Genomic DNA, 21,890 nt, shown 5'->3' on the forward strand with positions numbered 1-21,890 from the left:
GTATAATGACCCGGAGGAAACAAAACAGAGCAAAAAAAACTAAAAAAACAAAACAAAACAAAACAAAAAAAAAACAAAAATCGTCCTGGAAAGTACTGATTTTAGCATTTTAGAGTATTTCCTTTCTCTGCATTTTTGATTCCTGTATTGTTAAGACTGTAGTTTTGATTCTGGTATTGTTTCTTTGGTTTGTTTTTTTTCCAATTTAACAGTACAGCAGATGTTTCCCCGTGTTATCTTAAATTCTTCAAGGGCTTTACTAACGATGGAGACTTCTTCGTCATAGAATGGCTGCTTGAACACACCTCGCTGTTCTTAATACCCTCCTTAAGGTGGGGCACGCTGCAGCTCTCTTGCATCTTGCTATTCAAAATAACACGGTGATAAACCTCTTCAGGCACAAAACCGTGTGGCAAGCCATTTCCTGGAGTAGGGACTCCTGGAGGGGGATTGCAGAGTGGAAGCAAAGTTACTGTTTGAGGCCTTCGATGCCCCACAGGAATATCCTTTCGTTCTAGAAGGCTGTAGCCCCGCACAGCCGGCCTCCTTTGCGGGGTGGTGGGGAGGGGGTCTCTTGTTGCCCCTGAAATGGGCAGAATCCAAGAGCTCCCAGGGAAGGTTCCAGGTGGGCCAGGCTCAACCTCTTTTCTCAAAGTCGCACTGGGCGTCTAGGCGCGTCATGGTAGTCTAGGTTAAGGTCCTCCTGAAGCTGCGACAACTGGCAGCCGTTGGAACGCAGAAGCGTCAGGACATGGAAGGTTCTGTGATCCTGGCACTGGCTTGCCCTAGGGGCTCCCTGTTAGGATATGCCGGGCATGGCATGCACACCTCTGCTGCCGGCTCCTTCAGGGCCCTCCTCTCCACTCTTCATCACGGGCCTCTGCACCTCTCACCGAGAACGCGGTTCGTGCTTTGCTGATTCCCTGGAGCACCTCGGACCGCAGCGGCTTCCTCCGCGTGGCTCCCTGCCTCGGCCTTCGGCCCAGCGGGTTACGGGGCGCGCGGCAGGTGTTCAAGGCAGACACGCTGAATGAATGAATGCTGAGTGGGGGCAAATAGAAAGAGCTTCTCGCAGGTCCCAAAGCAGGATCGCTGGCAGTAGCGATTCTGGCCTGCATTCCTTTCCCGAGTTCTTCATCTGTGCTGCTCTCTAATCCCGGACTCCTCCCGGGCCGTCCTGCTAATCAGCCCGTTTCCTGACTCCTTGCACCTTGACATTATAACAGAAACAGTTCCCTCATTTTTTAAAAAAATTAATACGAGCCGGGATTTTTCTTCCTCTCGCACATATAAGAACATTCTGGAAGGCGCTCCGTACTTTCCTTGATAACTTTGGATGGCTCTGGTGTTCGCCTTGGAGTAGTGTTGGTGGGGCATGGAGCCTGCCTATATGTCTCTTGCCCCAGTACTTCCGGTGGTTCCTCGTATGGCTGACAAGTCTACTTTGCCTTAGCACAGCGTGAGGTTCTGAGACTACACGTATACCGGACACTTGGCATCATGGTGCCTGCGAATTTGTGCCAGGCTTATCGGGGTCAAGGGATGCCTCCTCCTGTTTGCATGTGCATTTCTTGGATTGCTAAGGAGGCCCCAGACTTCTGTGCCTGTCCTGCCCTCCCCAACCCCAGGCTCGCTCTCTCTTCTGCTTATCCCTCAAGAGAAAGGTAGGCATTTGCCCCTTCAGCAGGCTCTGGTCCCAGGCCTCTCCAGGATCAAAGTCTGCCCCAGCATCCTACGGGCTGTGCAACTTCCTCCAAGGGCCTTAACCTCTCTGAGCCTTAGAGTCCTCCTTTGCAAACGGTATGAGAAACAGCACCTCCTGGGAGAGTTGTCCGGAGAATTAGGGAAGATTATTTACACGCTGTTTACTCAGCCCCTCTTACAGCTGAGTGCCAGTAGCTGTGGGGTCCCGGAGCCCTTGCGATCCTGCGTTGTCATTACCTGCTTCCTCCCCTGGCCTCCGCAGCCTGGGAGGACGCCCTGGTGGGGCTGCTTTTGACGTCTTGTATTTTCAGTTCCCAGCAGTGCTGGGCCAACAGCAAGACAGTAATGATGGGTTGGTCTAGATGCCATTTTAAAGTCCCTTCCAACCCTGAAATTGTACGATCAGGAAATTGCCTGGGGAAAAAGCCCTCCTTCCTTAGGTTTCTCCATGGGGCTAGATTACACACTGCAGGTCATTACGGAGGGCGGTGCAAGCTCAGTGTGGCCTGGTGGCTGCTCAGTACCCCCCAGGAGCTATCATCTTTCCGCTGACCGGATCGGAACCCTGGCAAAGGCAGGGCCTCTCCCTTCACAGAGCCAGGAGAGGCAGCCCTCCACTCCCTACCCCAGGGGATGGCAGGGCGGCCTCTAATGGCGTGTGAATATCAGGAAAGTCATGGAAAGCCAGAGCAGAGGGGGCCCTTAGAATATCGAGTCCAGGGGTCACCATTTCCTGGATCTACAGGGGCCTTGCGGGGAGTGCAGGTGTGATAAAGAGGCCAGGAATAGTGGGGTCTGCAGCAGACCGGCAGACTGGCCAGGTCCTGACCAAAGGATGTGGCTATTGCCTAGCCCCAGGGGAATGTGAGCCCCGGGTTCCTGGATCATCTGTTCCTCCAGCAAAGGAAGCCAGAGGTTCAGATTTTCATGTGAAGGTTTTCTGATTTTAAAAGTGTTATCTAATTCAGAGTTTTGGCACAGACAAAACAGGCCCATGAGGCAGCAGTTTCAACCCCCTCTGATTTCACACCAGCTTAGACAGATCGGGAAACCAAGGCTAAGAATTTGGAACTTGTCAAGGGTCCCCCAGGGACTGGTGATCCGAAGTTCTTTGTGGCTTGGTATGGCATGTTGTCCACCACCCTGAGGGGCTCCTTGGTACTGCCTTTCTCCAAAGTAGGAACTAAAGCCCAGAGAGGGTTAGGGCCTTTCTCTAAGTCACACATCTTTGTAATGACAGATGGGGTTTCTGAGCCCTCCTGCATGGGATTGCCCAGCTACTGTGCTGCCAGAAGTGACCCTGGAATGGTTTCAGCAAAAGCCTGGCTGGGTGCTTGGCACAGGGTACATTCTGAGTGGCAGCCAGTCCACAGGAAATGGCTGGCCCACCCGTGGCCAGTAATGGCAAGGCCCCCTGCTGCCGGGAGGGCAGCTTGTGGGCAGTCCATAAGCTCGCTGACCTAATAAATCTCAGCCCGATGGTGCAGAGAACACCTTTGGCCTCTTGCCAGAGGGTCCCGCCCACTGAGTGCCTGGAGTCTGATTGAAGGACATGTCCTTACCCTTGAACCAGCGTTCTTAAAAGAGACTGCTTGTGACATCTCAGACCGAGTGGGGGATGTTTATTCTCCCTTGTGGTCAACCTTGTGGCCTAGGAAAATGAACCTGGGCTTGAAATTACGAGAGTCTGAGCTGTTCCAGTTCATGATGTCCTAGCCATGACACTGGCTGGCCATTTTAGTAATTGTGCTGCTAGCCTTCACAGAGCTATTTATTGTGAGGGTGTATTCCGGCAGATGGATCCAGATTGCCAAAGAAAATGTTAGAGAAATGGGAATTACTTTTGGCCTTAAACTCCTCTTGAACTAAAGCAGGAATGATGGGGAGGGGTCGGCATTCAGCAGGTGCAAAGGCCCTGAGGCAGGAACGAGCTTGGAGAATTCAAGACCAGATGTGGCGTTAGTAGGATGAGAACAGAGAGAACAAGAGAGAATGTGGGAGGCAAAGCAGAAAGAGGTTGCCCAGGGAGGCAAAGCAGGGTGCGGTCTGTGGAGGGTGGGCCAGCTGGCTGGTGGTGTCTTGTGGGAAGGTTTTGTTCCCCAAGAGGGTGGAGGAAGAACTCACCGCTCAGAGGCATATATTTCTACCAAGGCCTGCTGGGCAGGAGAACAGAGAATTCCAGAAAATGGAGACGACAGTAGGGTGAGGGAGCAGATTACCCTGAAAGGCATGGGGTCTGCTCTGTACGCCATGCTGATGACACGATAGACAGCCAGGGTATGTGGCTCTGGGGTACTCTGAGCTTCCTGGTGACCCCGAAACCACAGCAAAGCCCACCCATTCCCCTTGGCCTGGGAACATGCTACATCTGGTGGGAGAGAGGCAGAAGGACGAACTATGGGTCGGTCAGTCCTGTGGTTCCTTCTTCAACCCCTGAGATTCCAATAGGGAAGAAATGACATCTCTTTGTCCTGTGTATCACTTCGATTATCAGTGACCTGGAGCCACTCTTTATAGCTAGTTGGTGACTTGCATTTCTTCTCCGTTGATTTGCCTTTTTTGTTGTTAACCATTTTTAGAAATTAAGTGTGTGTGTGTCCTTATTTTATAAGTGCTCTTTATATATTGTGGCTACTAGGTGCCTGGCATGCTGCACATCTGCTTCTTAGTTCACCTTGATTTTTCACTGTCGCTCAGGATATTTGATCCCATCCAGCTGGCGTCAGACACCTGTTTCCTTGAGGGTTGGTCGTGGATACTTAAGGCTCTGAGAGCCACAGCCTTTGTGTCGCAGCTACTTGCCTGTCATCGTAGCCCAAAAGCCACTGCAGGCAGTATGGAAATAAGTGTGCACGACTCTGCTCCAGTAAAACTTTATTTACAAAAATCGGGGGCCGGACTCGAGTTTCCCAGCTCCTGCTTTAGGAAAGTTTGCGTTTCTAATGTGTTCTGTCTTTTCCTTTATGTAAATACAGAATTTTATGCTCAAAAGAGGACTTTCCCACTCCAAGATTAAGTGGGAAAGGGGGGGGGAAGCTAGAATAAGAAAAAAGTACTCAAAAGTAGCGTGAGCAAAATGCCCCCACGAGTGATTAATTCTGCCAGTTGGTTCTAGACGGGGCATCCTGGACGTGCCGCCGCCGCCGCCCTGCACCTTGGTAGGTCCCAAGTCCCCTGCAGGAGAAGTGAGAGAGGGCGCTGCTGCAGGGAGAGGCACAGGACGGGGTCAAGGCCAGAGGCATCGGGACGCCGAACATGGTGGCCTAGAATAGAGGGTGGCATTCCAGAGGGGGTGTCCGCTGCACCGTGCCCTCCTCTCTGACCTGTGTTCTCACTGCTGACCTTGAAAGCTGTGTTCTCAGGAAACACTTGAAAGACCTGTGCAGTCAACCAGCTAGTCCCAGGCAGCCCCCATGGGACCCTAAACCAGGACCCCCAACTTCCATGGAACCACCTTTGCCCCCCTCTTTGCGCCCTCCCCCCGCCCCCCCCCAGCTCTGGACCCTTGCATGGACCGGGCTGTCAGCTCAATGTTAAAGAGTCGCGTGTGAATTTTGTACCAAGCCAGAGGAGACTGACTGACCCCTCGGGCCTCTTCCGATCCCTTCTCGCAGGTGTTCTCATACCCAGTGCGGCGTGTAGGATGCAGCTTGTCTGTCAAAAATTTTAATTAAAAACTCATAAACCCCACCTGGTGCTGCGAAGGGCAAGCGGGGAGATGGCTTTCCTTCTCTGGGTCTGCGCGCCCGGTCCTCCTTCCCGGCTTGCTTAGCCTCAAGGTCCCCTGCAGATGCGAGACTTGGGCTGAGTCTCCAAGGACACACAGACAGACCCTTCCCCTTCCTGAACCTCAGTGGGTGCTCCCTAAGAGTTCATGTGGTCCCGTGGAATGCTCAAGGTCTGGAGACCAAGGGAAGGGAGATGAACGGACGGAGTGTGTCACTCCCAGCCTCAGCCCCAGAACCTGACAATCTGGATTCAGGCACTGACTCTGCTACCTTCTGGCTGTGTGACCTTGGACCGGGACTTCCCTTCTCTGCGCTTGCCTAGGTGTGGGGTGCCACTAGGCCCCTAATGCGGGGTTGTTTGCGGGATGAGATGGCTTAGTCCACATCAGGGTTTTTTTAACAGTGCACGTGTGCCTGGTTAGTGAATAGCAGCTGTTGGATGCGACCTACTGGGCACATAGTAGCTGTTCACTAAAGACAGTCACCCTTCTGTATTATCAGATGTGCCGGGACGTTTCCATCATATTCATCTTTGCCACCTCCCCTAGGATTTCCGATCCCCTGTGCATCCACCTCCGCATACCCCCAGATAACCTTGCTTCTCTGTCCTTAGCAGGCTTTGGCTCGATGAAAATTTCCAGACTGTGTCTGCTGATCTTTTAAAACCCCCAAGATGAGTATTTACTACCAGAATGGGCAAGTATATCACAAGGATTTAATTCGGGCATGGGATAATCGTACTGGAGACCGAAGGAGGGAGAATGACAAGGTTTTCCTTCCTTGCCCTCTATCCGCTCTGGCCACAAGCCCCTCTGTCGATCACTTAAAATCCTGTTTGAAAAGGTCACTGGTTATTATGGAAGAATAGCGCAGCGTAAGGACTTAGGGAGAAAGAGCCAAAGCCTGGCCTCCTCACAGTCCTTCTACATTCCCCGTGTTCCGTCATAAGGGATTTCACCCTGTGTCCCCAAGCTGCTCCCAGCCACAGTGGCCACCCCGGGAGGAGGAGGACCCTCCATCCCCATACCCCGGGCCCAGGCAGGCGACGCTGTCAGTGGTGCTGAGACCAGACACCTGTGCCCGTGTGCCAAGTCCCAGAGCTGCCTTCACTCCCTCTCTCATGGCCGCAGGCGCACCCATTTTCCAGAGGAGGAGACTGAGGCTCCTGACACTCACGGCACTGGTTTCAGGTTGCCTGGTGAGCACGTGGCAGGAGGTCCAGCGAGCTGCCTCCTGAGAGCCTTGGCCCCCCCAAAAGCCCACCCTCTGCCTCAGCTCCTCTCTGACGACCTCCCGCCCATCTGCCCAACCCCTCTTGCAGCTGGGTCTCATTTGATGTGGGATGAAATGAAGGACGATGAAATATTTATCGGCCTCGTGTCTGATGGGCGCCTTCCCGGGGAAGCACAGAGAAGCCAGCAGTTTGGAACATGGAGCTGGTGCTCAAAAGGCCACTCTTCGGTTCATTCGCGAAGCTTGATCTCTGGTATTGGTATTGAAAACCCGATGTGAGATGTGGTCTTGACCTGGGAGCTCGGGTGGGAACAGGTGTGTCGCCTGGCTTCCCAAGGATGGAGCCAACCCCGGGGGAAGTGACTGGGAAAGGGAATCCAGAAGAGTCACCTCGGCCCATTTGACGACCCACTTTTCTCTGCCCTTTGATCTCGCTCTGCCTCTCCCCTTGGGCTGAACTCTGCTTCCCTCACCCCTGCCTTTGTATGGGTGACTCATTTGGTGGCTTGGCTGAGAGGTCACGCCAGGGTCGCCTCCAAACAGGGCTATCGTCCCGCAGTCTCCCTGCCCACTTTTTTCTCTGCAGAAGTGTTCGCCATGCTCTGCTGTTTGATTTGATGCATGAGCTTCAAGAGGAGGGGACCTTGGCCTGTTAGTGAGTGTTCACCATTGTATCACCAGGATCTAAACAGGGCCTAGCACGATCTGGGCCCCGAGGAGTCCTTGTTAAATGACTGGTGGTCCCTGGCCGCTCACTCATGTGGAGCCAAGGGTTTGGGCCAGGGGGTTGCTGAAGACATGCCTTGCTCTTGAAGAGTTCTCTGCACTTGAGAGCATTCCTGAGGACTTCTCTAACTGGCAGTCCCTGCGCAGACCAGCCCCACGCAGGGATCTCTGTTCCTGGCTAACAGAGCCTGAGGCAGGCATTTGGTGTGTGTGGATTACTAAGGAGGCGCTCCAGAAGAATGGGGCGGGAGTGAGGGAGACAGGGTGGGCAGGGGGAGGAGAGAAGCTAAGCAGAGATGTGCCTCCAGCTATAGTCAACCCTCAGCTGACTTCATGGGTACCTGGAGCACAAAGCGTGCCCGTGACAAGGCTGGCTTCACAGGGAGGCAAAGGATGCCAGGATCATGTAATCCCAGGCACCTCAGTCATTCCGGGAGGGGCTGGGGGCCAGGCTGTGGGCTCCTTCCCTGCAAGATGGCTCCTGTCTAGCCAGGGCAGTCCTCTGGAGCCAAAAGCCACAGCAGCTAAGGGGGAACGGCCATCCAGGCTGGGTGCCCACAGCATCTCTGTTCTACAGGGACCCAGAGCCTTCCAAGTAGCCTGACCCCAGCTAAGAAAATGAAAACCTGAAACCTGCCTCTCCAGGTGAAGGTCCGTAGGTCACTGGGAGTAATCTGCTACCTAAGGAAAGCCCAGCACTTCTTGATTACCAATGCCTGCCCCTCCGAGCCACTCAGGTTTCCTGCTCGTCCTCTGGGCCAGCCTTCCTTTCCGGAGAGGAGAAAAAGGAATGGAGCTGCTTCCCTTAGCTTCCCTACCGTGTGCCAGGAACTGTTCTGGGAGCTTTGCACGTGTTACCTCACTTAACCCTCTCAATAACCCTGTGAGGTGGGTCTCATGATGCCGGCGTCTGCAAGGTGTCAGCTCGGGCTCTCGAGGCCCAACGCCTTGCCCAGGGCCTCACGACTCGTAGGCGGCAGGGGGAGAATCTCACCCATGTCTTCTGTCCCAAAGCCTGTGATCTTCCTTCTCCCCACGCTGTCTCTGTGAGCTTGGGTAGCGGGAGACGAGGCATCCCTCTGCCTATGGTCTTCGAAGGCTCCCACTTGCCTTTGGGGTAAGGCCGAACCTCTAGGCCCGGCTTCCTACTGTGCCCCTCTGTGTTTTGCTCCCTTCCTGTTCCGGAGCATCCCTGATGATGCCCGCCACCCTCCCTGCGGTGTGAAGGGGGGAATTAGCATTTGCTCGGGGCCTAAAAATGTTAACTTTTGTTTGGGGAGCCCTTCCCCCAGGGCCAGACTAGATATACTTTGTATGGGTTATTGTGGAATCCTCATAAGAACCTACAAGGTCAGCCGTTTTCCTGTTCTTAGAGATGAGGAAGAGGAACTTGAAGAGGAAGTAACTTGCTCACATTCTCGGAGCCAGTACGTGTTAGGAGGAAGGATGGAACCCACACCCTGTGCTCATATCTCCTAGATCAGGTCTTGCCAAGAGAACCTCCCCAGTGAGGGGAATGGTCCATATCTGTACTGTCCAAACCCGTAGCCACCAACCACCTAAAGCCTTTAAGTGCTAGAAATTTGGTTGATACAACTGAGGAGCTATGTTTACATTGTATTTAATTTTAATCAAAAGTTGTCACATGTGGCCAGCGGCCCTGCAGGACTGAGGAAGTCTTCAGGTGCTACTCTACTTGCTAGCTGGGAGAGTGGTCATGAGGTTAGCTAGCAATTAGCCTGATGGCAGATGCTGGCAGAAAACACGAGTTTCCTGGGTCAGAGACAAAGGACTTTATCACTCCCAGCACAGCTGGGCAGCCTGCGCTTCATGTTTGCATCATTTCGACTTGTAGCCCTTGTCCCGTGGCTTTGCTTCACATCTGAGGGACTGTGGTCTTTTATAATGGACCACAAGAAGACCTCCCCAGCTTTTCCCTGGAGGGAGACATTATGATCTTGGATGGTAAGCAGATCTGAATTCTGCTCCAGGGGGACCCACTACCTCTACTTTCCGCTCTCTCTACATCTTGGAGTTGGCCTCAGTTTTCCCCCGTTTTTCAGATGAATAAACTGAAGCTTCCTTCAGTTACGCTTTCTGAAAGTTGAAATTGTGAACTGTTCTACCTGTCACTCAGTGTCAGTTCTGCCCCATACCCTGCAAAATAAAAATGAAAACAAAAACTTGAGACCTTTGTCCTCTTGGATCCTTTTCACAACTTCACCCTCCAAGACTCTGAAATTCTTCTTCTTTTCTGCCTTATCAGCTTCTTCCCGTATTTCTAGAGCCGGCACAGGGTCGCCTCCTCCCTGAAGCCCTCCCTGTTCGGCACGGTTTGTTTCTTCTCTAAAATAGAGCCTCCAGACTCATTTTCCCGACTGGCAGCTCTGGAAGGCAGAGCCTTACCTTCGTGCTGAATTTCCTCACACAGTGCCTGTTGGAAGGTTTGGGCAAAAGTGGACCAATAAACAGGGAACCCCCAAATCTTGCAACCATTAACCCTGACTTTGTGCCCTGAACTGTATTCACACAGCACATTACCCCACTGCCCACTCCAGGAGCCAGGGTGTGTGACTAGGACTGAGTTTCCCAGAAAGAGAAGGGGGTGTTTTGAAGTGACTCAAAGGAAAGCTTGTTGAATTGTGGAGTTTTGGTAAATCTACCCACAAAGATAGAGAAACTTGACCTTTGCCTTCCTAGGTAGCCTGAAGAATGAGTCTCATTTCATCATCAGTGAGCAAGAGGCAGTGTAATGTTGCCTGAGTTGGTCTTGGGAGATCAAGGTTCTAGTCCAAGTTCTGATGATAACCAGCTGTGTGACCTTGGGGAAGACACTCCCCTTTCCAGGCCTCAGTTTCTCATCTGTGAAGTGGGACAGGAATGGGAGAAGGGGAACCAGCCCCTCAAGGTACCTTCTTCCCACCCTTCTTTGTAGACTGTGCTTCCACAGCTCTGGGCCTACGGAAGCCCATCTTCCCCTTCACAAGAATCAAGTGCCTCCCGCCTCCTCGCTCATCCTACTTCCTGCTGCCTCCCCGAGCAGGACCAGCCTCTGGGCCTCCTCCTATAAAATGTGGACCTCCACACTGACTGGCCGAGGGAGCACTAGCTATAAGATGGGCTGAAAAAGGAGCACTTGATTTGAACTCTTACAGCTTCAACACATCGCATCATCATCCTAGGTGGCAACCATGGGCATAGTAGGCCTTTACTATGTTAGGCACCATGCTGAGAACTTCCTATCACCTCTCATGGAATCCTTGCGAGAACCCAGAATGCAGTGCTGTTATGATTCCTATTTTCACAGATGAAGAAACCAAGGCCCAGAGAAATGAAAGCCATGGGGAGCTGGTGAAGGACAGAGCCGGTTCTGGAAGTCAGATCTCCTGAGCACCTACTCCATTCTTATAGACAGAATGTGGGCTCGTTGGTTGGTTGTTTGGAGATAGGATCATTACAAAATGAGCCCTACTTGTGTCCACTCTGCTGCATAACAAACAATCCCCAAATCTTGGTGACTTACCACAAATGTGTAATTCTTTTTTGTATGACAAGTAAACTGTGGGCCAAGTGCAGTAAACTGTGGGCCAAGTGCAGGCCAATGATATGCCTTGAGTCATCTCTAAGGCCCAGGCTAAGGGAATCATTATCTAGGACATCACACACTTACTTACTCCAGAGCTGAAAAATCCCCATTAAAAAAAACCCCACATAATCAAATTTAAATCTTCTGCTTAGAGATGGTACACATTGTACCTGTTCACATCCTGCTGGGCAAAGAAAGAGACAGGAGGGCCAAAGCCAACATCAATGGAGCAGGGAGGGATAGCTCTCTCACAGTGAAAGGGAGGGGTCAGGGAGGGAGAAACTACATAGTTGCATAATGCAGTCAGCCATCAAGTGTTGGGTTCTGCAGCCAGATGCATGGGTCTGATCCCCTGGGTCTACCACTTAGAAACTGCTTGGCCTTCAGGAAGGTACGTCTCCTCCTGGTGGCTCAGTCTCTTCATCTGTAAAATGAGGATGGTAATTACAGCACTGCATCAGTCTTCTGGGGCTTCCATCCCAAAGTTCTAGATGGTTGACTTAAAAAACAGAAGCTTATTTACTCCCAGTCCTGGAAGGCAGAAGTCCAAGGTCAAGGTGCTCCAAGTTGGTGTCTCCTGAGACTTCTCGTCCTGGCTTGCGGACCGCTACCTTCCCACTGTGTCCTCGCTGGCCTTTCTTGCATGGGTGTGCTCTGAGTGCTCTTCTGTATCTCTTCTCTTTCTTACAAGGCTGCCAGTCTGTGGGCTTAGGACCCCCCCCTTATGACTTCATCTAACCTCAGTTACCTCCCCATGGGCCCTGTCTCCAAACGCAGTGATGTTGGGGAGTAGGGCTTCACAAGGACATGCTGAACAGCAGCTAGGCTGCTCTTAGTACTTGGTTGTAGCTTGTCCCACATTAGACTTGAGTATTTCCCTATAGTGGTGATTCCTCAAAACATTTATCTCTAAGTCTTTGGCACCTACCCCTTGGTGCAGACCAGGTGCTCAGAAAGTATGTTTTTGGAATCCCAAAGCAAAGCAGGAGGCAGTTAAGGGGGGCCAACCGGGTTTGGGGAGCCCTGGACATTGCTAACCTGCTGTGACTAAAGTCACATCACCAGGGTCCATCAGTTCAGGACAAGTATTTTGCAATGGCAAGATTTCATTCACTGTATGGCTGACGAGTATTCCCTAGTGTGTATGCACCGCATCTTTCTCCAATCTTCTATTGAGGGACCCTTGGGCTGCTCCCATAATTTGGCTATTGTAAATAACGCTGTACGGAGTAATGTAGAGAATTGTTGAATCACAACATTGTACACCTGAAACTGATAAAACACTGGGTGGTAACTACACTGAAATTAAAAAAAGAAGAAAGAAAGAAAGAAAGAAAGAAAGGAAGGAAGGAAGGGAGGAAGGAAGGAAGGAAGAAAAGAAAAAGGCCAAAAATTGTGCCAGCAAAATCTCAGCAGATTTCACTTGCTCAGGGCCTTACATGCTGATGCCAAGGTAATTGGGCAATATTGAGAACCAAAATCGACTCCAAGAGATCTTTTTACAAAGATGCTATATGGAAGTCCGAAGTGGAAGTGATTCTCCAAACCCCCTCCCACATGTACTGTCTCCACCAGTAAAGCACCGTGATGACCCCACCTGACACGGCTGGGTGTGGGTGGGTATCAGGAGAACTCACTCCTACTGCCTTGTGTCTGGGAAAGGTTCTGGGTCTTGCTCATGAGTCTGGGTGTTCAGCTCAAATGGCCACTCAGAACAATCAGGCTCAGAGCCAGTGGTGGGATTCGGTGGTGACCCTCCAAACTCCATGTTTGTTTCTTTTTCTCAATCACATCTGGCCTTGCTTAGGAAGGGATGTGCCTGAGGGTGTTTGTTTAGCAAAGGGATCCACCAGCTAAGGAGAAAAAGATTGGGGACATAGGGACAGCCTGCCTTTCGTAGTCACCGCCTGATGTGGTTCATCTCAGGTCAACAGTGTCTGGAGTGGTGGCACCATATACACATTCTGGGCCTCCTCCCAGCTCACTGCTAGTTAATTATTGGCACGATGAATAATTCAGTGCATTTGGGCTCTCACAGGCTCAAGTTCCTCATCTGGGCAATGGGACCAAAATGATACTTTCCATAAGATGTGTCATATCTGGGCTGGAGTAGATGATGACGATGGTGATGGTGATGATGGTGACGATATGATGATGTTGGTGATATGATGATAGTGATGGTGTTTGGTGATGATGGTGATGATATGGTATGGTATGGTATGGATATGATAATGTTGGTTGAGATGGTGAGGATGATGGTGATGGTAATGACGGTGATGGCAGTGATGATGGTGTTGATGGTGAGGATGATGAGGATGATGATGGTGATGGAGATGATGGTGATGATGATGGTGATGGAGATGATGACAACAATGATGCTGATGGTGGTGGTGATGATGATGGTGGTGATGATATGATGATAGTGATGGTGGTATGGTGCTTATGGTGACAATACGGTGATGATGTTGATAGAGACAGTGAGGATGATGGTGTTGGTGAGGATGATGATGATGATGATGATGAAGACAGTGATGATGATGATGATGATGGAAATGATGATGATGGTGATGGTGATGAAGATGAAGATGATGATGGAGATGGTGGTGGTGGTAGTGATGGTGACGATAGTTGCTTAGCCCTTAGAGAGCGCTTACTATCTGCCAGGCATTCCTTAAACACTTCACATATGTTGACTTTAATTGCCTCAGCAACCTGGGAACTAGGCATTATCATCCTCCCCACCTTACAGATGACGAGACTGAGGCACACAGAAGATGCACAGCCAGGAGTGACATGCTGGTGGTTTCCCAGCCATGGCTGCGATGGCCTTGAGGCTCAGCCCATGTTAGTAACACAGGACTATGTCGCCCTTCATGCTCCCATGCAGGCAGTGGGAGAGAGGGTGCCTGCAACCCATGCTGCTTATTCTGGAAGTTATTACTTTAATTAATTAAACTACTTTATACTTCTCAAAAATTTCTCCTTTTATGTTGTTCCCATGGAGATTCGGAGGCAGGCCATCCCGTCCTGAGCACTGCGTCCCTCCTGCTGGCTGGGGTGGCCTCTATGTAATATTAGCACCCATGGGCCTCTGGGTCATCCATTATTGACGTGCAGAGGTCAGCAAGCTCGGGTCCTCGGGCGCAGGTACGCTCAGGTGAGAGGGAGGGAAAGAAGCCCAGGTGGTCTTGACTATTCAGAAATTTCTTTTCTTTCTGCCTTGGCAGCACACATGCTAAAATTGGAATGCTACAGAAACTTCTCTGCATCCCCACTCCCAGGGGGAAAGCATTTTGCATGCCTCACAGGTGATAAGAGCCAAGACAGCAAGCGACTGAAGCTCTACAAGCTGGGGGTTGTTATTCATGCCACGGGCGGACGGGGGGCATTTTCATCCATCCTTATTACTGTTTAGAAAGCCCCCCCCCAGCATCTAGGGGAAAAAAAGGTAAAGCAATAACAACACTTCCCTAATTCTCAGATTCACGTAAACTCTCCCTTCGCAAAATGCCCAGCTGTCTGATTCCTGCCAGTTAGAATGTTCTAGAATCAGACTCTTGCCCCACCTCTGTGTGATATGGGACTCACCACTAGCCCTGTTGCAAGTGTACCTGAAAAGTCCTCTGTCCTCTGCCGTTGGGGCAGAATGGCTTCCAGCCCCGGCGCTCTGCTGCTCGCTGCTCCTGAGGCCCAACCAGGACACTCTGCGTGAGCCTCAGTTTCCTCCCCGGTCTGACAGGAGGCTGGAACTGCCTTGGGCTGCCATGAAAGGCTGTGGGGGTAGAGTGGCTAATCCTGCCAGGCGCATGAGGGATCCCGGAAAGAGCGCACCCCCACCCCCGGTATGGGTCTCGGGCAGGAAGTGGTCTCAGAGATCAGGAGGTCCGAGGCTTTCACTTCAGGGTTTGGAGCACAGAGCCTTGCCACTCGCTCCTCTGACTCTGACCCAGCACTCTGAAGGTGACTATTGTTCTCTCCCCTCAGCAGGGTCAGACAGGGCTCTGCCCTCATAAGAGTACTTCATGTGTACATGGCTGGCGCTCTCTAGGGAGATCTTCATGCCTTCCCGCTGTCATAAGTCTGAGTATTCTTTTTTTCCTATTTTTCAGATAAAGAAACGGGGTCTCAGAGAGGTTAAGGAATTCCCCCGAGGTGGCACAGCTGGTAAGTGGCAAAGCTGGGATTCAAACCCTGCTCTTTGTGACTTGACTTCAGAATCTGTGCTCTTAACTGCCTGCTCTCTCTGCCTTGAACTGTGTTGAAATGGTTGTCCCCCCACCAGACAAGTGGGGGAGACCTGTGACCTGGGTTTTGTATCTCTCGCTATGCCTCCTGCGGTATCCAGGACCCAGTAGGCTCTCCAGACATCCAGGATTTTTCGAAGGCGGTCCTTTCTAACCCCAGGCGGTGGGGCAGTGTTCAGGGGATGGGACATTCCTCTCATCTTCAGAAAGTTCTGCTTAACCAAGTGCCTTCCCTTTTTGCCACATTCAAACACATCAACAGGTCGCCAACACGTACGGCACGGGAAATGCACTCTGTGCCTGATTATAAAGCCTGTCTCCTGTCGTACAGGCAGACCATCCGGACAGATTATTTTGACAGTGGACGTGTCTTTGTGATTCAGAAAGTAGGACGCTTGACTTCTCAGTGGGAAGAGGGGAGGGAAGGTGGCGGAGGTGGAGTCCAACGTGGGCCTGACGCCAGCCCGGGCCCCCAGCGCCCTCCTCCACACATGCCCTTGGTGGCCTGCCGGGGGCTAACCCACCCCCGCAGCCTCTTCTGCAACCTCACTGTGGCTCGTGGCTCGGACCGGCCCTGTTTTCTCCTGGTCCCCCTGCTTCTCCTGCCCCCTCCCTCCCGTCCTGAGAGTGCCAATCCCCACTTCCTCAACCTTGAAACCCACTCGGTTGTTTTCACAAGTTTTCCTAGAACCTGTTTGTGAAAACGCTTTGAGAACGAACAAGCCCCATTTAGTAACGCGACCGCAGATTGACTGCCTGATTAGGCCTCTGGAGCTCTCAGAGAGCACTTCGGGGCAGGGGGCGGAGTGGGAGTGACTTGGCTTTGCAAACTAGCTTCCGGGGTGGTGAGACCCAAAGGCCCGGCCTCGGGGATCTCCCCGACCACCTTGCCGGGAAAAGCGGTTGAAGTAGCAAGTTTCTGCTTGGGGAAGACTCGAGTTTCAAGAAAATTTGAAATCCACTAGCTAAAAAAATGTCCTCGTCCTGAAGTCTGGAGAGCTGGTTCTAGGCATGGCTCTACCACGTGACACTGTGTGAATTTAAAAAAGAAAAAAAAATATTTTCTATTTTATTTTGTATTATTATTTTATTTTATTGCATGCATGCATATTTTTATTTCTCTAATTTTTTTTTTTTTTTTTTTTTTTTTTTTTTTTTTTTTTTTGCTAAGTGTGTTCCCATTGTTGGGCCTCAGTTTGTCCTTCTGTACAGTGGGGATGCTTGGCTGTGGTTTCCCAGCCAGAGCGGCAGTGAGGTTTTGATGATACTCACACAGATGCTCCTGTTCCTGAGTTGACAAAGAAAAGCCATCAGGACAGGGAACTGAGAAGGGGGTGGTGTTTGATAAAACACCCCCATCCTCCGTGGGTACCCTGGTCGGGGCAGACCCGGAGCCACACACACACACACACCTGTGGGACACTGAGCCCCTCCATCCCCATGGATGACATTCCCCCCTTCTCTGGAAGTCACTGCAAGGCTCCAGACTGTCTGGGAACCAGGCCCGTGTGCCCCACCGAGCAGAGCCTGGTGTCCCCGTCCCACGCCGTATGCCCCACAGAGGACCAACTCCCCGGGGCAGGACGCATGCCTGCAGGCCGCAGCTCTCGACAGATGCACAGAGGCACCGTGTGGTTTTATGGTATTTTTGGTTTTGTTGTTTTTTTCAAAAGCCAACGGAAGTCTGTAGGCCGAGCTCAGCCTTCCCTTCTTAAGGGTGGCTGATCTGCCCAGTTGGAGACAAAGAGGCCCCCAAGACAAGGGTCAGTGTTGAGAGGGCCCCTGCCCCGAGCTGCACGCTGCCCTGGGCCATCCGTGCGCGGGGCTGCCTTGAGGTTCTCAGCGTCGCCATCCCATTTCCCGTATGAGGACCCCGAGACCCCACAATGATCAAGGACCACCTCCTTCCACCTCTCCCTATGCACAAACCCACAGGAATCTCTGCTTTCTGAGCTCTGAGCACTTTCACCCTACCGCTGGCTCGCACATATTGTAGGAGCCCACTGTTGTCCCCTGCATGGGAGACGCAGCAGGCAGGGTCATAGGTGACATTTCTGCCCTCCTGGTGCAGGGAGACAAAGCCAGAAAGAAGGAATTCTGTATACAATGAAGTGTCATCTTGTGATTAAGTCCGTGATGGGAAGTGTAGTCGAACCTGGGGACAGTAACAGGTATGCTATTTTAGGGTGATCAGGGAAGGTCCCTCCAAGGAGCGTTTTTGGGCAGAACCATAAATATAGCCAGGGAGCAAACGGCGTGGATTCTAGGGTAAGAACATTCTATGCAGGAGAGAACAGCATGTGCAAAGGCCCTGGGACCAACAAAGCCTCGATTATCTTCTCCATCTGCCTCCCTCCATGTGTCTGCAGGGGTGAGGCGGGTGGTTGCTGTGTAGTGAGAAAAATCGAACGGAACTGAACGGGGCAGAAGGAAGGTGTGTATCTAATAGGAAACTACTTGTCCTGTTCCTTAATCATTGCACTGTCCACTCTTGGGTGACATTTGAAATAGTTCCATACCTCCAATTGTTCCTTGCTTTGTATTTCTTCTCAAACCACATGTTTGAGCCAGACTCTGTTCCACTACTTCAGGCTTGTTTTTCTAAGCCGGACAGGAGCCTGGATTTCAAAACAACAGACATAGAGCAAGAAATTGTGCTGGGGCTGTACCACAGACCCCAATCTGATCTCAGGAGAGGGAAGTCCCATCAGGCAGAGCCTGGGGTGGGGGTGGGGCTAGGGCAAGGGCCAAGGAAGGCACACGGGTGTCCCGCCAGAGCCATTAGTGGGCTGTGATCTCGGGCCGACTCATCCTGCCTAGGGGTTACTTCTGCTGCGATCTGTGAGGATACTGACCCCTGTCTGGCACCTGCTGGAACAGCTCATGGAGCAGGTGTGCTGGAAGGAACATATTTGGAGAGTTAGGGACTCCTGGTTCTAGTCTTAGAGCCAACACAGAACTCATACACAGTTTTGGGCAAGTCACGTCCCCTCCCTGAGCCTTAGTTTCCCCACCTGAAAAAGGAAGCAGAGAGACGTGGTCCTCCCTATGTTCCTATGTGATCCTGAAACACCGCAAGCCTTTGCCTCTGAGGTAGGCGGCAGCCAGACGTCGAGATAGAGCCTTCCAGCAGCTCCCCTTTGATCATGTAGGCCTGGGGCTCTCAGCAGCGGGATGCCCAATGCCAGGGGCATGACCTTGGAGGTCCTGCCTCAGGCATTCAGTTAAGAAATTCAAGCAGCCGTCACCTCTCCCTGATCTGGGCTCTGTGGCTGTGGCACCAGAAATTCATTTCCAGGAGCAGAGGAATGTCTCTCTTTGCTTGGGGCCCAGAAGGACTTATTAAGTGTTCCATTAACTGAATCTCATTCAGCTGGAAAAAAGAATAATCAGAAAGCTGTTCTGCCTGGTTACTGGCCTGTGAACCCCTTGAAAGTTTCCCAGAAGGAATGCTCCAAAAAGCTCCCATACATAAGACAGCCCAGGCCTTCCTGCAATCTCCCCGAGGGGCAGGCAGCGTGGGGGTCGACCAGCAAGCCCATCGTGAGTCAGCATCATTGGTGCATCCCTCTGTCCATCTACCCATTAAGCAGGCCCCCATGTGGGTACAGTACCAGGGAACTTGAACTAAATGAGACACAGCCTATGCTCTCAGTGGCAAGTCAGGCTCTGCCTGTCCACCTTCCTGGTTTGGTCAAACTCCAGAGAGTTCATGGCTGAGCTGATTATCAAGGTCACAAAAACATAAACATTCAGAAACGTTCTTCTCTCTGTGTTAATCTGTCTTCTGTAGTGTCTGCCCCAAATGCATTGGCTTGGCTTTCTTCAATCACATCAAATTCTCTTTTGCTTCCTTCCTTCCAGTACATTCTCATCTCACAAGGATTAGGTGGGGGAGGAAGGGGAGGAACCCAGGGAAGCGTTCCTGGGCAGGTGGCACTTGAGACACACAGTTCACCTGCTGGGGGACCTGTGGGCCAGAAAAATCGCTCCATCAGCAAGGGCATTATCCTGATGATAAAATACAGCGTTTTGTAGCAGACAATAAGTGAGCCATCTTTTGGTCCCAGAAAGACATTACCTCATGTTTTACAGTCATTTGCTGCAGGCACAATGATGAAGAATGATCCAGATAAAGGACTGGTGGGGCCTTGCATGCTTAGCCTGCCCAGTAAGACACCTGGGAGTGTCAGAGACACATAGAGTAAGTAGCACTCTTGACAATAGGGTGGTATTGAAAATGCCAGGATTTGAATCCTAGGTCTGTCACCTACTAATCGTGAGATGAGGTAAATTTGCAATTGCTCAATGTCTTTTAGCCTCAGTTTTGTTACCTGTGAAATGGGATAGTACCTACCTTTCAGATGATTATTCAAGATTATATAAGATCGCTATTCCAGGAACACGGTGGGGAACAGAGTCTGCATTCAAGGAACCTAGTTGTATGGAGAATCTTCTCAGCTGTTCCTAAGTATATCATGTTGGAAAACAGCTGGGTGAAATGCAGAGTGTGACAAACATCATGATTCAGGGTGCAGACAGTGCAGGGATAGTCTCTCCGAGGAGTTGACTTGGGACCCAGCATCCTAAGTGATGGCTAGTCTCCAGCCTGCCCACAGGTCCTGTGCTTGTCGTCTTGCGGAGGACACGTGGCTGGTGAGTAGAGTGACCAAAGAAAAGGCGTGGAGAGTGGAGTCAAAGTAGCCAAGGACCAGGTCTAGAAGGATCTTGCAGGGCTGGGTAGAGCCTTGGATTTCATTTCCGGCATGAAGGGAACCGCTGGAGACTTTTGGGTAGTGGGAGGCATGCTTGGAGAGGACCATGGAGGGGCTAGAAAACTACAGTCCTGACTGAGTTTATCCTGTTCCCCTTTTGCTGACTGAGAAGCTAGCCTGTTGGTGTGTCACGGATCCTGGCAGGTGCCGTGAGGCTCTGGGATGCGGGCAAGGGCTGTTGTGAAGAGCAGGTTGTGGCGGAGATCTCATGCCCGGAGCTAGGGCTCTGAGTTACCCCTTCTAAATCTGGGGGAAGATGGCAACTCAGCCAACACTCGCAAATTCAGAGCTCTGGAAACAGGAAGGAGTGAAGGTTTTGGGGGCCGGCCCCAGGTCATGGCTTATCGGGAGGCCCTCATCTCTCTATGTCTACCTGTCACACGGAGAAAATTGGCATCCAGGCAGAGCTGTGAACCTCGTAAATACAAGTTGAGTCTGAAGACAGTGTGTTTATTATCTGCATTAGCCAGAATATTTTACTTGAGGCAAATTATACTGAGAGACTGAGCTGGTCTTTGGCAATAATTTAACACAGGTTCACTGCAGGAATGATAATTTATAATAGTAATATTTCACAAGGCAGCAGTCTATAGGATAATGTCTCTTAATAAGCCATTAAAGAGATAACATGCTCCAAACCAATGATCGATTCCACTGTTGTTCCAGGCAGAGTGAAGTCCAGATTTAGTTGAGGTGTACCGTTCTGCGAGCCGGGGGTCTATGGAGTCAGTCCCTCCAAGCAAAAGCTGCTGGCTTGGGTCCCTCGATGCTGGGGCACGTAGCTAGCAGGCCACAGGACTAGCGTTGACAGGCAAGTGAGGTGCCCCTGAAGATTAGTGCCCCTGGCAGGGGAAAGGCTCACCAAGGCAGGAACATGGGCCCTTCTCCCAAGACCGCTGAGTGGTTTAACAGCACTGCCAACAGGAAATGGCCTGGCCAAGGCAGGAGCAAGTGTCCCACGGTTTCCGGAGAGCGATTTAGGGCAGCAAAGAGAAGCCTCACCCAGAGCAAACACTCCGTGAGTCCTCCCAATTCTTGGTATTTAAAGTTCAAATGTCCACTATGTCACAGCTGCCACTCTACGTGTCCTTATCGCCACGTCCCCGGTAACGTGGCCACCAGCCCCGGGGCCCCCGAGTGCTCATGGAAACAGATGTTCGTGGCGATACCCTGACACATCCTGATGTAGCTTCCTCTGGAAGTAGCTCACCCTGAGATCAGAGCAACTTTGCTGAAGTCTTAAAGAAGTGCAGTTGAAATTCTAACAAACCAACACGCAGCGAAGAGGAAGCAAGCTCAGCCCGATGGTCACTGTTCTAGGTTTTTGTTTTCTTTTCTTTCTTTTTTTTTTTTTTTTTTTAAAGATTTTATTTATTTGACATAGAGAAAGATCACAAGTAGACAGAGAGGTAGGCAAAGAGAGAGGGGGATGCAGGCTTCCTGCTGAGCAGACAGCCTGATGCGGGGCTCGATCCCAGGACCCTGAGATCATGACCTGAGCCAAAGGCAGAGGCCTAACCCACTGAGCCACCCAGCGCCCCTGTTCTAGGTTTTTGATTATTCCTTTTCTTGGCAGAACATAGCAATGTTTGATATGTAGCTCTGGTGCACACACACACACAGACACAGACACACACAGACAGACAGACAGACACTCACACCCTGACCACCCGCCAGTATCTTCCTGGTGAAAGATGCTGTTGGTCACTCACTAAGGCAGGGAAGGAGAAGGTGTGAAGGGGCAGGACCCCAGAAGTCCAAAGAAAGGAGCAGAAGGAAGCATGTGGGATGCCCTTTCTCGGGATCTGGTTCCTCATCCCAGCCCGTGCTGTATATCTAGAGGGAGCAGTGGCTTATCTCAGTGTCCCTCCCACACAGGGAGCCCGTGTGCTCC

General features: G+C 51.4%; 1 protein-coding gene across 4 annotated transcripts in view; it reads left to right on the forward strand.

Annotated features, from left to right (window-relative positions):
• ST3GAL1 (ST3 beta-galactoside alpha-2,3-sialyltransferase 1) overlaps window positions 1-21,890 on the forward strand; it is an 89,522-nt gene that overhangs the window by 36,003 nt on the left and 31,629 nt on the right. For all 4 annotated transcript variants that reach the window (XM_059165564.1, XM_059165563.1, XM_059165567.1 and 1 more), the window contains exon 3: window positions 15,087-15,141. The gene's annotated coding sequence lies outside the window, so the exon portion shown is untranslated. The remainder of the gene's footprint in view (window positions 1-15,086; window positions 15,142-21,890) is intronic.

Source organism: Mustela lutreola, chromosome 3 (assembly GCF_030435805.1).
Source record: "Mustela lutreola isolate mMusLut2 chromosome 3, mMusLut2.pri, whole genome shotgun sequence".
NCBI lineage: Eukaryota > Metazoa > Chordata > Mammalia > Carnivora > Mustelidae > Mustela > Mustela lutreola.